The sequence below is a fragment of the Suncus etruscus genome, chromosome 6 (genome assembly GCF_024139225.1).
Source record: "Suncus etruscus isolate mSunEtr1 chromosome 6, mSunEtr1.pri.cur, whole genome shotgun sequence".
In the NCBI taxonomy this organism is placed as follows: Eukaryota; Metazoa; Chordata; class Mammalia; order Eulipotyphla; family Soricidae; genus Suncus; species Suncus etruscus.
In genome coordinates this window covers 17842120-17858882 of record NC_064853.1, presented here as the reverse complement: position 1 = coordinate 17858882, position 16763 = coordinate 17842120, and the positions used below count along the sequence as shown (strand labels likewise).

General features: G+C 33.4%; 1 long non-coding RNA gene across 1 annotated transcript in view; it reads left to right on the top strand.

Moving 5' to 3' along the window:
• The first annotated feature begins 205 nt into the window (after positions 1–205).
• LOC126011604 (uncharacterized) overlaps positions 206–16763 on the top strand; it is a 223310-nt gene continuing 206752 nt past the window's right edge. Inside the window, exon 1 of the long non-coding RNA XR_007496773.1 lies at positions 206–251. This is a non-coding gene — a long non-coding RNA (uncharacterized LOC126011604). The remainder of the gene's footprint in view (positions 252–16763) is intronic.

The following is a 16763-nucleotide window of genomic DNA, read 5'->3' as shown; positions in this document are numbered from 1 at the left end:
GCTACATAATAAAACTTCAGAGAAAGATTTTTAAATAAGCTGAAGTTTTTTTTTTTTTTTGAAGTTTTAATCAAGTTAAAAATTAAAAGGTTGGGGGCTGGCGAGGTGGCGCTAGAGGTAAGGTGTCTGCCTTGCAAGTGCTAGCCAAGGAAGGACCGCGGTTGGATCCCCCAGCATCCCATATGGTCCCCCCAAGCCAGCGGCGATTTCTGAGTGCTTAGCCAGGAGTAACCCCTGAGCATCAAACGGGTGTGACCCGAAAAACCAAAAAAAAAAAAAAGGAAAAAAATTAAAAAGTTGGGGCTGGAGCAATAGCACTCAATGACCCATATTCAATATCTGGAATCCATAGGTCCCCTACCCCAATTCTGCCAGGAGTGATTTCTGAGCTCAGAGCCAGAGTAACTACTCAGTGTCTTTGAGTGTGACCCCCCAAAATTAAAAAGTTGACTTTTCCAGGAAAACTAACAAATTGAGCATCAGTTGCTGAAGACATAGTCCTCCATGCAAAGACACATATATATGAGGGGGCATAGAATTTTGAGATCTTAGGTTAAATTAGGAAAATATACTACTGACAGAAATTACAAAATTAACAAAAATTGCAAGATAATGAGGAGAATCTAAACTCTTAAATTTTCATCCTATTCTTCATAAAATGTTCAGATTGAAAGCTTGAAACCAGTCCTTTTATTTAATAAGGCTAAAATTTAGAGGAATATTTTAAAATTTGGAATGAAATTTTTCCTACTGGAATTTAGTTCTAATATCCTGGCCTTAGTTTTATTAGATATCATTGTTTTTTTAAGTATTTCTCTCTATAAAGACAACTTAAAAAAGGAGAATATATAGGAGGTCATCCTAAAATTGTTCCATGTTTAAATTCTGGACAACTAGTAAGTGAAAATCAGTAAGTGAAAGAAAAATAAATCTATAATCCTTAGTGATAGTAAAATTTTTCATACATAAAATTTATGAAACTTATGAGAAAATACAAGGCTTTAGGTCATCAGCAGTCTCCTCCACAAAATATAGTAATATTCATGGAGCTGTCCAAGTTTAGGAACTATGAATAGACAAGCTCAATGATTTTATCAAAGTACATATTCTGTGAAACCCAGGGGACTGATGGGTAGGGTATATAGTACTAAATATTTTGAGTATATTAAACAAAAGAATATGTATAAATCATCTTGTCTCTTCTTGATTATTTACATTATAATAACATGACACATAGATATAGAAAGAAGGCTTCATTTGTGCTTTTTAAAATAAATTAAAAAAATAATGCATCATTATTTTTCACATAGTTATCTCTTCAAAATTTTATTCTCTTCCTTATATAGATTATCTGGAACACATATACTTTTTCCACTAAAGTGCTGTTTTAGTCAATAGAAGTTTATAAAGGGTACATTGTCAGATTTAGAGTTTTTACCAAATACTTCTGTTTCTCTTTCCAAGTACATGGCAATATTTTTACTGCACAGTCTCCTTGAATTGATGGGTTGTTTTGTTTGACCAGATAATAGCAGCTAAAGTGATGATTATCACCAATATGCAGCCTTCCAGAAGCCATTACAAGGCATCAAGGAATAGACAATGTCACAGAAAATGACCTTGAAGCACATCAAAGAGAATCCAAAGATCTCTGACACAACACACACCAATTTAAACAGCATCTGATCAATCTAAGCACCTGCATTTTAAAACATAGGTTATTAAAAGCATAAAAGAGATACAAGAGAATGAGGGCTAACCTTGATGTTCACCTTGGTGTTGCCTTAATGAAGGAAGCCAGAATCACCATAGTATGAATTACAATCCAAACAGGAAGAAAAATAGACACTGGGGACATTAATTATCTAGGGTCCTTCTTCTGGGGAGAGAAGAAGCCATTCAACTACTTAAAGTCTTGTGACTAGTCTCAAAACATTGGCATTTGGACATGAAACTGTGGAAGTGATGTAAAGTAAGTACCCTGATCTACCTAAAAGTTATAAGCAACCCCATTTAAAATATTACAACTCACCTATTTAACCTTAAAGGTGACATCATTGCAGATTAATGTACCCACTGAGTAACCTTCGCTCATTAAGCTCCACTTGAGAATATGCCGCTATGCACTGTAATTTTTACAGCACTTTGGACAGAACTGCAGGATATGGTTTTGTCATGAACTGGCAAAAATATGTGATAGAAAACTTATTTAGACTATTTACAATCTAATTTTTAGCAAAAGAAATCAGAACCTGATAAAGCCACGTTCAGAACCTAAACCTGGGGAATTTACCTTAGATATTTATATCTCTTCCATAAATGTGAGCAGTGTTCAAAACTTGGGTGAATTTATGAATTACTTCAGGCCTAATATCAAGAACCTATCTTCTCCTACAATAACACAAATCGTTTTCTAAGTGACTGTAATAATCAAAGCTGTAATCCTATTTTATTATACCTAACTTAAATGTGAAATAATCTAGTTTTAATCCACTAATATTTTATCCAGTTATGATAATCTGTTTTGAGTCACATGTTACATTGTGCAGGATATAGTACATAATTAATGATCAATAAAATTCTAATGAATAAACTAACATTCTTGCAGAGATATATTTCTATTAGAATGTCTTTGTGCTGATTTTGTCTTTGTTTTGTTTTGCTTGTTTTCAGCATTATTGGAGATCAAACACAGATCTAATCCCTTGGACATTACCATTTATTCTTGCCTGGTGAAATAACTCATCCTTGCATTAAAACTTATTTGGTTTTCTTTTAATCTCTTCTTAGAAGTAAGTTAGAAAAATTATTATAACTTTTAATATTTCTATGTCTCAAACTTACTCATCTAGAGAGGAAAGTAATTCACTTCAATTTGTCTATATTCTGTTAGTGTAGTTTGACTAATGACTTATTGTACAGTAGAGACTATAGATCATAAATAAAATGCACCTCTTATATAGAAAATTTTGACTTCTCTTCTGAGACAAGTTATGTCAAGTGTTGAACCCTGGAATTTAAACCTCATTCTTAATGAGAGAAAGTGTGGCTGCAGAAAAGATACAGCGGGTAGGGCACCCCATATGGTTGCAGGAACCCTACAAAGAATAATATCCCGGAACACTGCTGGCTGTAGTTCAAATCAAAATAATAGTAATAATAATGAAAGAAAGTGATATCTTCTATGATTAAATGGCAAATACAATTCATATTCATAAAAAGTTAATTTGTCAATTGTTTTAAAAAACATTTATTATAAATATTATATAAAATTCCCAAATAGAATATACTGACATTATTAGCAACTTCACATAGGCAAAAGTAGAAGATTGTAATAAGTCCTTTACACATCATTTATATTCCCTCCTGGGTTTTTGTACTCCATATGTGTCCCCAGAAAAGGAGAATAAAATGATTTTCTTTTCTTCTTATTGGTTCCTCTTTCCCCAACTACACAGTCTGTAACAACAGCAGGATAGAACTTTAGCATCTCTGTCCTTCAATGCCTTCCCATTGCAAATTTTGAGTCCAAATAAAAATGTCATCTTCTGCATGAGAGTTCCAAGATTGACAACTTCCATCTCTGCTGGATATAATTTAATCATCTTAAAAGTAAAGACCTTAAGTTAGTTTCATTCAATAAACTTGATTCTATCTTTATAAATAAAGCTGACTACCCATCTAACACTTTTTCCCCACCCTTATTTATAAATGCTCTAATTTGAATCCCCTGAGTTTTCAACTTATTTTTCCAATTTCATGTCCAATGATGTTCCAAATTTTATTTATGGATATGTATCATCTATACTCGAGAATATACATCATAGAAGCAGACAAAAAGTGACACGTCAGCTAATGTTATTCCAGTGAATAAATAAGTTTATTAAAGGGTATAAATTAAAAATAAAATAAGCAATAATATAAAAAACATAAAATACCAACAATAACATAAGAAAGACAAGAAAACTAGACTGGCATGTTCCATCAGTTGAAGAAGAAAGCGCATGACATCTTTCTTAACCCAGAAAAAATGCAAAAGTTGATTGTACCATGATTAGCTTATCTAGATTTTAATCTGAATTTCTCTAAGACACTGAAACTGCCCATTATAAATTGATGTCCAAAGTCTAATACATTCATGTTTTCCAAACTCCCAACTATTATATATATTTTAATGACATGTTTATATATAATAATTACATGTTATACATTTTATAGATCATATAAAATTATTTTTCAATTTGACCCAATACTTGGCATATGACTTGCCACAGAGAAGGCTAGGAAATGATTATGTGATTTATAGCATAAAGGTTTTGACTCAACTATTATTTTAGTTGATTGACATCAAAATAAATGACTTGATCTACTTAAGACTCAGTTTCCTCATTAAGAAAATAAGACTATTAGGAGGATTATGTGAGATCATTTGCACCAAGCAAATGGAGTTATTTTTCAGTCAACTACTGGGCTTCAACTCAACCACTTATTTCCCTTATTAATATTGTCTAAGTTCCTAACCTGTCTGTAGTTTTAAAATGTGTGCACCTGCAACTGGCAATTTAGGTATAAATGTGATCCACAATGTCAGATCCTTAATTATAAGTAGCTTATGGCTGACTTCCCTCTCCCCTACCCTGAAGTCATGTCTCCCATGAAAAAGACCAAAGATCCAGAGGTTTCTATTTTAAAACCATAGGTTGGCAAGTAAGGTGAGTGTGATGTGTGTGTCAGGAATACATCACACCTGAGAGCCTCAAGCAAGCAGGTGTGCCAAAAATGTCTACAAAAGTGTTTTTCTCTTTTATTAGAGGGAGAAATCAGTCACAGCAATCCCTCCGAAGAGTCAAAGTCATCATTAGTGTTATGAATAATTTATCAGCAGTTCCCTATACCAGATAATGACACTTTTGTTGTCTGTTCAAAAAGCGAGAGAGGCTGTTCAACGACAAAATTAGCTGCCCCCAAACAAAACCATCTTTTCATCCTTGAACTCACTTTTACTGAGATGGCAGATGTTTTGGGGCATTCATTGAGCCAAAGAACACAGAATAGACTTAAAAAAATTTAAAAAAAAGAATTTGAAAGAAATTACTTAATAAATTTTAAAGGCTCATTTCCTTTCCCTGAATGTCTTAAAATCATACAACACCACTCCATCTTCAATATGTTTCCAAGTTCAACATTGTGATTCTAACTATGATGTAAGATTGACATTCATGTAGCTTAAGGATGAGTATAAACATGGATGTGGTTTCTAAACTTCTGAAGTTCCAGCTCTACCATTAGTTCTTTTATGGAAAAATGTGAAGAAGAAAAAAAAAAAAGCCCTGTGTTTAGACATGGCTTCTTGGAAGACCAGTTAATACAGTGAGTATAGGTACTTGCCAACATGAAAATCAAAGCCATACCTGGAAGCAAACTAGAGTTGGGTTTGTTCTTTCGGAATTATTTCTCATGTGTTTGAAATGGAAACTTTTAGAAGCTGGAATGGTTCCTTTAAGTCACTTGACCTCTTAAACATAAAACTTGTTCCTTCCTCCACCCTCAAAGTAAGAAGGCCCATAGAGGCATGGAAAGGCTTCCAGAAATTAGAGGAGGCCTCACAAGTAAGTATCCTAGAGCAATCCCTGTGGAGGAAAAGAACCTGGCCATGCAGGAAATCTGTCTAGCCTGCTACCTCTCCCCACTCGGCTGCCCTTCGTCACAGATGTTACCGATTTTGTTAGATAGCAATTCCCTGTTCCCCAAACAGATTCCAAGTGAGAAAATAGGAAAAGTAATTGGTTGCTATTAGATACGCATTCTGAAGTAGAAAGAAATGTGGGCAGTGAGGAATTTCTGGCCTGGATTAGAGGTTCCATGGTAATTTAACAGTAATGGCAAAGACTTTTCCAATAATATACTTGGAACCCAAGGAAGAGGTACAAATACGGCAGATAGTGTGGTTGTTTTAAAGTATCTCGGAAAAAAATTCATTCTTTTAGAAAAAATTTCATACCATCTGTATTTATATTTAGCCATCTGTATAGAATATATCCATTCTATTTCTTCCAGGTCAAGTTTATTGTGCTTAAATGTTTGCTAGGATCTGTATAATTTCCTTGGTTAAGTTGAGCAGAAAAGTTTATTAGACACTGCTGAAATTATCTTTTAGCTTAAACAATGTATTGCCTGAGATTTTTTTCTTTATCAAATAGTGTTATTATTAAAACAGAATCCACATATCATAAAATTCAACTTTGAATAATGTATGGTGTATCAAACTTTACTGTATTCGTAGATCTAATCCACAAAGAAGCCAAGACTCTTTAGCTAATATTTCTCTTTACACATTCCCTCCATTCCCAACATATGAATGGAGAGGAGCTTGGACTCAGCCTACTGGGTCTGAGCTTTAGGGTGATGAAAGAATACCAGAAGAGCAAAGTGTTTTAGAAAGATCAATCTAAGTTTATTAAGACAGAGTACATTGGTCAGACTGACATACTGAGTGAGAGACCACCACAGTCTTTTATTATGTGTCTCTGGATTGCTTTGGTGGGAAATGTCTGTTTTCTACAGATTATTTTACTTGGGTAGGTGGGTGAGTAGAAGATATGTAGCCAATTTTGGAAGATAATTAGTTGTATATAAAATGTTCTGGGCTAGTCATGAGACAGAAGTGAGATGTATATAAAATAATATGAGTCTATGCAATATAGAGATTAGCCGGACCATTCTAGAAATTGAACAGCAGAATGAGTGGGGCCTTAAGAGTCTCCTGGGCATTCTCTCCTGGGCTGATGACATTAGCAGCACAGAACAAGTGATTTGTCATGCGAGTATGTCAGGTATTTTAGACATGGAATTAAGCTCAACTTTTTTTTTAGCGGGCTTATTTTCTACCTTTTCAACACACAGACAGGCGCAGACAGAAATATTCTTTTTAGCCCTCTTCTGTACAAGGTACATAAATGGAATCATGCAGTTTGTGGTTTTCATTACTAGTTTAAGTTTTAAAAAAATAATGTCACCAGACAAGCATTCAAGAATCTATATTACCTTACTTGTAAATTAAAGACCATAATACCTCCTGAAACTGTTTACTTTAAAAAGAAAACGGTGCTTGAAGCAGATAATGCCAATGCCTGACACGCAGTTTACTGAATGAAACTTGGCGTGATTTTCTGAGAAAAATTCTAAGGAAACCATTAGTTGTTTTGATCCCCAACCACTTTCTTCCTGTGTTTCACTGAGAAAACATAGCAAGTGTTCGTTTTGGTTTGGTTTGTTCTAGTTCATTTTTATAACTACAATATGGGTTGATAAAATTTAAGCAAAGAATACAGAGGTTGAATACACTCTTCCTCTCCTGCTCTCTCACACCTGGTGCTTATATATATATATATATATATATATATATATATATATATATATATATAATTCCTAGTATTTCTATTACGTGATAACAATTAAAGGAGTGTAATACAATCTACTGTTGATATTCTGAGACATTTAGAATTAGTTTTAAAAACTGGAAAGTTGTACTGAATTTTTTAAAATGTCTTAACATAGTTTTTGAATTAACTTCATTACTCAGAGGGTACCTCAACACAGTCTGGAAATACAATACAAAGTGTTTATTACTAAGAATGGCATTCTGAGCAGAATCTGTTTAAGAGGAAGGCTCAAACGGATCAGAATGAGAATAGTGACTGATTTAGACATTGTTTTTATATATAGCATGCTGAACTCCAGGTTTCCTACCTAAGAGATAGAGGAAACTATCTTTCCATAACTTTTTATTAGGAGAGTATATTTATAAAATGCTTTTAGTTAATGCCTTGTTATAGGTTTACTGTCTCTGTTATGAGGTACACTTGATAGATGATGGGGCAAGTGAAGTTTCAAAAAAATCCCAAATCTTGTATGAAAGCAGAGTAAGACTTTTTTGTTTTAGAAGATTGCCATTGCAAGGGCAACAACTAAACAAAGCCTTTGTATACAGAAATACATACTTACTATCTCAGATATAATGAAAATTAGGATAGCCAGACTATATAAATTAAAATTCTAACTTGGTTAAGGAGGAGTAAGCCCTAAGGTCATTGAGTATGGCCCTAAAACAAGCAAACAAATATAGTGCTGACCAAGGAGGCAAAGGGAGCTGGCAGGAGGAGGACAGGCAGAAGGAACCTTGAGATATTTGTAGAGGGAAGTCGACACTGGTGGTAGGATGGAGGTTGGAACATTGTGCCCCTGAAACTCATCTAGGAATAACTATGTAGGGGCTGGAGTGGTGGAGCAAGCAGTAGGGCATTTGCTTTGCACACGCTAACTCCCCCAGCATTCCGTATGGTCCCCCAAGCCAGGAGTGACTTTTGAGCACATAGCCAGAAGTAACCCCTGAGCTTCACCTGGTGTGGCCCAAAGACCACCCCCCAAAAGGAATAACTATGTAAATCATGATGCCTTATTTTTAATAAAAAATAAATTAAAAAAATTTAACAAAGCAAACCTGTCTGTGGATTTTCAATTCTATCTCATTGATCTGATAGTCTGTCTTTGTTCCAGCACAATACTGTTTTAATTACTATTTCTTTGTAGTCCAATCTAATTTTGACTAGTGATTCAAGTGTTAATTTTTTGTTTACTTTAGGAGTATTTTATCTATATCTTTGAAAAATGTCATTGGTATTTTTATAGTGATTGAATTGAATCTGTATAATACTTTGGGGGAAATATTGTCATTTTGATGTTAATCCTTCCAATTCATGAGCAGAATATGTTTTGACTTCATTCCTCTTTTATTTCTTTAAGTAGTGATTTTTAGTTCTCTTTGAATAGGTCTTTTACCTCTATAGTTAAGTAAATTCTTAAGAACTTGATTTTCTGAAGCAAAATTTTTAAATGGTATAGTTTCTTTTTTAATCTTTCTTTTTCTTATGTTTCATTTTTTTGCATATAGAAAAGCCATGGGCTTTTGTATGTTGATTTTTTTTAGCTTGTAACTTTATTTTATAAGTATATTGTTTATAAAAGCTTTTTTTTTGTAGAACCTTGAGTTTTCTAAATACAGACTCATATTATCTGCTGCAAATAGTGAGATTTTGACTTCTTCCTTTCCTATCCAGATGCTGTAAATATCTTTCCTTGCTTAATTGTTACGGCAAATACTTCCAGTATTATATTGAATAAAAATGATGGAAGTAGGCAACCTTGTCTTGAACCTGATTTAGAGAGCAGACTTTTAGTTTTATTACCTTTGAGTATAATGTTTTTTATGGACTTGTGGTAAATGGCTTTTTACTATGTTGAGGAAAGTTCCTTCAATTTTCATTTTATTGAGAGATTATAGCATGAATAGATGTTGAATTTTTTTCAAATGTTTGCTCTACCATATATTGATATGATCATATAATTTTTATTTTTATTGTATTGATATAGTGTAATGTGTTGATTAACTTGCATATGACAAATCATTCTTGCATTCTTAGGCTGAATCTCACCTGGTCATGGTGTATGACCTTTTTGATGAGTTATTAAACCAGTAATATGTGTAACTTAAATTGATTATTAGAGCCTTGAAAACAAAAATTGTGTCAATTTTTTTCATTATTTTTGTATTATGACTGGCATAATAATAAATACTTGTCAATAAATTAATTACTGCTAGTGAAAAATTCTCTGTCAGCAAAGAATATCACAGGTGCATAATAAAAATTAAAATGGTTTCTTTTATCAGCACATTACTCAAGAGAGGACTGGAAGCAGGGAACAAAATAAAAAAAAGTTAATAAAGAAAATAAAAGTAAATTTATCTGCAAACTATGATGAATAATATGAACTCCACATAACTTTGAAGAATAAATAATATGATTGTCTCTAAAGTAGATAAGTTTATTATATAGTAAGTTCAAGAGAAGAGTTGGAGTTCTAGATAAAGAAACAGTTTTAAATTCTCAGGTTGAATAATTCAGTGAGGTTAAATTACAGCAGGGACACATGCCTGCAGTTAAATAAACTGTTTTCAAACTACGTCTCTCTATAAACCATGTTTTTATATCCACATAATCATGCTCTAAATTAATGAATTAAATTGCTAATAATAAAAGAATAAAGATGATTCATGTTGTTGATTGCAATGATATGCATGACCAAAGTATATGACTTTAATTCATCAAAATATAAGACATATTATGTATAATTTGTAGCTTTCTTCTAGGAACTCTCTTAATATAGGGCCTTTTAAACACCCCTGAAAATATATAGTGCTTCTAATACTTAAACCAAGTGGTTGTTGTTGAAAAAAGACTGGTAACAAATGATAAATAATATATGAACTAACTCAGAACCTAAGATTCAAGAATTCTCATTTAAAATTTTTTATTACAGTATAAGAATTTATAAATTATAAAGTTAAGAATTTATAAAGTTAGGGCCGGGCGGTGGCGCTAGAGGTAAGGTACCTGCCTTGCCTGCATTAGCCTTGGATGGACCACGGTTCGATCCCCCGGTGTCCCATATGGTCCCCCAAGCCAGGAGCAACTTCTGAGCACATAGCCAGGAGTAACTCTTGAGCGTTACCGGGTGTGGCCCCCCCCCCAAAAAAAGAATTTATAAAGTTACAATTTTAGACATACTATGTCCCAGCACCAATCTCACTACTAGAGTCATCTTTCCTCTGACAGGGTTCCTAGGTTCTCTTTCACCAACCCCATCCTGCCATCTTGATGGGCCATTTTTTTTTTTTTTTTTTTTTTTGGTTTTTGGGCCACACCCGGTGACGCTCAGGGGTTACTCCTGGCTATGCGCTCAGAAGTCGCTCCTGGCTTGGGGGACCATATGGGACGCCGGGGGATCGAACCGCGGTCCGTCTCCTAGGCTAGCGCAGGTAAGGCAGGCACCTTACCTCGAGCGCCACCGCCCGGCCCCCTTGATGGGCCATTTTAAAGTTTGATGTTAATGCTGTGATTTAGATATTTAGCTATATCACTATTTTTAACAAATATGCACTAAACTTCATTTTACTTTTAATATTTATGTAAATGAACTATGATTTAATAAATTATTGAGTTGAGCTTTAGGTATAAAACACAAATTCCATAACCAACGTCAAAACCCATCACCAGCACTCTGATATTCCATCATCCTTCACCCCTGCCTGCCAGTTGGCAGACACATTATGAAGTTCAGTTGTTGCAGCTAAGAATTTATGAATTCAGTGTTGTTGAGTCTGTTTGAGATTTATAGTTATATCACTTGTCCACATCACTAATATAACCAAAGTCATGACCTCTGTTCCCCCATCACTTCTCTTTCTTGTTTTCCATTTTGCTTTAACTTCTTTCCTTCTCTGTCCTTTATCTCGTTTTGATGTTAAGGATGATCAAGGTATCCCCTCTTTAATACATTTTCTCATACAGTTATTCTATGTGAAAAAAGTTAAATGAAATCATTCTATTTACTTTCCTCCTCCTCCTCCTCATTCTTCTTCTTCTTCTTCTTCTTCTTCTTCTTCTTCTTCTTCTTCTTCTTCTTCTTCTTCTTCTTCTTCTTCTTCTTCTTCTTCTTCTTCTTCTTCTTCTCCTTTTGTTGCTGCTGCTGCTTCTTCTTTTCTTCTCCTTCTCCCTTTCCTTCTTAATCATCATCATCTTCTTTTCCTTCTCCTTTCCTTCTTCTATTTCTTCTTATTCATCATATTTTTATCATCATCTTCTTTCTTCTTCTTCTTCTTCTTCTTCTTCTTCTTCTTCTTCTTCTTCTTCTTCTTCTTCTTCTTCTTCTTCTTCTTCTTCTTCTTCTTCTTCTTCTTCTTCCTCCTCCTCCCCCTCCTCCTCCTTTTTACACTCAGCATAATATCTTCCAATTCCAGTCAGGATACAGCAAATTCCATGGTTGTATTATTCCTTGAAGCTGCATGGTATTCCATGTGTATATGTACCATATCTTCATAATCCATTCCTCTGTGGTTGGACATTTAGGTTGAGTCTATGTTTTAGCTACTGTACTAAGTACAGCAATTAATGATTATGTGTTTAATTTCATTTGTATAAATGTTCTTAAATCCTGGAGGTAGATACCCAAAAGTGGAATTGCTGGGCCAGATTTTAGCTCAATTCTAAGTATATTGAAGAATAAATTCAGGATTAAGGATTAACTCTTTAAAAAGCAGTTTTACAACAAACAGATATTATGATGCTTAAAATATTTCTTAGCTTTGAGAATTTATATACAAAAAATAATTATTAGGAATAAGAATGAAGCTCTAGGCAGAATAAGATATGTCAAAACAGGGCGAGCCAATCTATAGGTATAGTATTTGTATATCACTAGAGGAAATGGGACATTATAGTATTTGTCCTATATGTATATTAAATACTATTATAAATTTCTATATAGGAGCATGGCACACATTTATCATTACATCAGTTAGTAGCTTACTTATAGATAATAGTTGTGCTGGGTGGGAGAATATTAACTCTGCCACAGTGCTGAGTCTCACATGTGCACAAGCCAAACAAAGATAGGATGTTGTGGAAAGAAAATCAAAGGTGTTAACTACATTGATGGTGTGATATGCCTGCTTAAAATGATCTAGTTTACATAGTAGAAGTTCATTACAGCTCTATATAGAGATTTGGTAGAGGGGTGAATTGTAGGCAAACAAAGTTTTAGTGTAATCTTATTTCCCAGTAGTATACTAATTTGAATTATTGTTATCTGTCCTAAGAACTTATGATAAATATGAATTAGAACTTATGATAAATATGAATTAGGATTATTATTAATTTAAAGAAAATGCATAGCATAGTTGACATAGTTGATTATTATGATACATTTGTTTCTAGTAAGTGAAAGCAAAGTTATTGAAGAAAAATAATAAGAAATAAAATGGAAGGAAAACTAAAAAAAAAACAAAGGAAAAATTAAAAGTACAGTAGCATGCACATTTGGGACAATTACACTTCAATAAAGTCATTATTACAGTGGTAAAAGGTTTAGTAAGCTCTTGTTATTACCTGGCCATTCTGTGGTCAGAATAATAATTGTGTGTTTAACAAAATAAACAGAATAAATTGGTGTGTTCTTATAAGGAATGACAGCATCAAACAAATAAAGTTGTCCCAAAATCCAAGGCATTGTTACGGATACTGTTACTTTTAGGGGAGTGTACTTCTGAAAGGGGGGAGGTTACCCTCACTCACTCCAAAAAGCCATGGTAATATCAGCTCCCTCAAATGGCATAGGTGAAGTTTGTTCACATTATTGTCTCCAAAGGGAATAGTGGAGGCTCAGTGATGAAACAGGGCCAATGGGGAAATGGAGATTGTGGGTGATGGAAGCAGCAGGCCTGGCGTTGGCAAGGCAGCAGCTTGACCCTCCCTCTCCTGATATAGCCAGCTTTCTGTTGTGTGTCCAGTGTATTCATGGTCTTTCACGGCTCAGTTTACAAGAAAGGTCAAAATTTTATTATAACATTAATATGAAGAACAATTGTGACTGCATAAAAAGTTAAACAAGAGAAAAATGCTGTATATGACTGACAATATATAATATATAATTGTATATTTATATAAGCATTTATGCATAAATATTTAATTCCCATAGCTCTATGAGTAATATTATCCATTATATTAAATTATATTTAAAATATAGTTAATTAAGTTATACAATTATATAAGTAATTATACATTTATAATTATAAAATTTATACTATATAGTATATATAATTGTGTATATAATTATATATAATAGCATATATACCATTTTATATGTTATACAATTATAAAAATGTTTTATATATAATTGTACAAAAGTTTTTATACAATTATAAAAATGTTATCGGAAAACATGACAAAATAGAGGGAAGTGATTCCAATTTAATATAAAATAAGGTTTAATGATGCTGTTATATATACAGAATGATCATACCATATAAAATAATTGTGTAATAAAAAGTATGTCAAAATAACTACATTTGGAGTTAATTTTTGGATATTAAGATTATAGGAAAATGTTTATTCTGCTTTTCTACAGGAATTACCTGAAGAGATAAAAATCATTTCTTGTTGTAGGTTATATGTGATTGTTCATCCCCTTTCCTGAATTTGGAGTCCCTATCAACTATTAAATCTTGTGATGTTTCACACTCAACTCATTTCCTAAGTTCTGATGAGGCATTCTTGGTTTAGCTTCTTACGTATTATCATGAAAAATAAAATTACTACTTGATTAAAAACCCTTTGGAAAACACTAAAACCCATTATGGCTCCAGGATATCTCCTTCCTATCTATCAACTAGCCTTTTCTGCCTCCCTCACTGGAATTATCTCATTAAGAAAAACATTAGAATTCTATGTTGGCATTAAAACATTGTTTAACATTGTGTAGGGCTCTATCTTGCATAAACACTTTTGGTTTGTTTTGGGCTACATCTGACAATGCTCAGTTACTCCTGGCACTGCATCCAGAAATAACTCCTTGTGGCTCAGACTAGATGGGATGCTGGAGATCAAATCCATGTCAGCTGAGTGCAAACAAACACCCTCTCCACTGTACTATCTTTATGCTTCCTTGCACACTGTTTTAATGATAATTTACATTATTTTAATATCACATTAATCTTCAAAACTATCAAATATGTGGATTTCCTGTTTTGTGGAAGATTCAGGGCTTAGAATCTTCAATAATACATAGCCATTCTTTTGTAAAATAATTACATTATTTAAATACCGTGGTTAAAAAATTGTCCATTATAGAGTTTCATGTCAATGTATACCTCCCTTCACATTCACATTTCCCAGTGCACATGTCCCATCACGAATGCCCCCAATTTCCCAATACCAATGTCCCATTTTTCCCCCATGCATGCCTCTGAGCAGATCTCTCTCTCTCTCTCTCTGTCTCTCTCTCTCTCTCTTTCTCTCCCTCCCTTGTTATTCTTTTTGATACTGTGATTTGCACTATCGTCATTGAAGGGGTGCCATGTTTAACTCATCCTTTTAGCACCCTTTTTTGTGTCCTAGTGATCAGTTCCAACTATTGTCAGAGTGGACTCTTAATTGCAATTTAGGTTCTTTGTTGCAAGCTTCCTTCCATGTTTTTAAGAATAAATATATAAAGGATCAATAGCTGAACTAATATCAGACTCCTAGGCAGTCTTGACTTTAAATCTATTTGTAATCATTGACTCTATAGGGCAACAAAAGCAAAATAACGTAGGAAAAATCTTTTTGTCAATTATTCATTTTCTATATTTTCTAAACCATTTAATTTTTTCTTTACATTGACATAAATAAATCTTATCAAAACAACTATAACTTTGCATTTAGTTTCAATTAAATTATTATTTAGGAAAATGCCCTAAACAATTTAAATTTCTCTATTAGTCATAGAGAAAACTGATAAATTATTCAATTGATTAAACATTTAAAAATATAATCATCATTTTTTAGCCTGTTTGTTTATTTTAGGGCCACATCCAGTTATGTCTGGGCCTACTCATGTCTCTGTATTCAGGTATTACACCTGGCAGAGATCAGAGGACTATAACGCATGCAAAGAATCAAAACCAGGTGCAAGGCAAGTGCCCTACTACTAGTGTTCCAGTCTATTTATGATATTTTAAAGATATTAAATACTTATATAATACTGCTAGGTATGAAGAAAACATACAATGTTTTAAAGATATTACATTTTTTCTGTGAAGTTTTATATAAAGTATTATTTCTTATATAAATTCTCAGGGATTTTTTAATTTGTATTTATGCACTTTTATTTTGTTTTGTGGTCACACTGAGTGGTGCCTACTACTTATTTCTGGATCTCTACTCAGAGATAGTTCCTGGCGGGTTTGGGGTTCCATTTGGGGTGTTGAAATCAAACCTAACTGTAGTACTATCACTTTGCCTCCCAATTTTTTGTTTTTCATACTTATAAATCATTGTTATATTATTTAAATATCATGGTTATAATAGTACTAACACTTCAATATTGCTTTATATACCTTCTCTACTCTATTACTACCAAAATGCTCACAAGGCTCCATAACTATCACTATTTCACCTGAAATATGCATACACTGCCACATACATAAAACTAGAAAAAAATAATTAAACCATTAGAATAATCTTACATTATTTTAAGATAAATTGACTATGTAATTTTCATATTTAGGAAGTTAACTTTATGAGTATGTAATTTTTTATCAATTTATGCACAACATATTGACTATAAAATAAGTTGATGGAGGTCTGGAGAGTCAACACAGTGGGTAAGGCTTTTGTCTTGCACGTGTTCAGCCCAGGACAAACCCAGATTTGATTCCTGGCATCCCAAATGGTGCCCCATGCCTGCCAGGAGTGATTTCTGAGCACAGAGTCAGGAATAACTCCTGAGTGTCATCAGGCATGGCCCAAACAAACAAACAAACAAAAACTAAGTTGATGGGGAGTTATTACAATGGGTCATGTATTTGTTAAATGCAGCAAGCCCCTGGTTTGTACTGCTGCACTGCATATGGTGCTCAGAATCCTAAAATGATGCCTGATCTTAGGCCAAGGGAATTTCCTTTCTAATTTCCCCAGTACTTAATGTCTATGCAAAAACAATAGCAACAAACCTTCCACACCAGCCCCCATTTTTCCTTTCCTTTTCTTTTTTCCTTTCTGTTCTTTTTCTTTTATTTTTTTAATTTTCTTTCTCTTTTGTTCTTCCTTTAAATTTATATTCATAGCTTCTAGGCAGGTGCTCCCACTTGCTTTCTTCCTTTCTTTCTG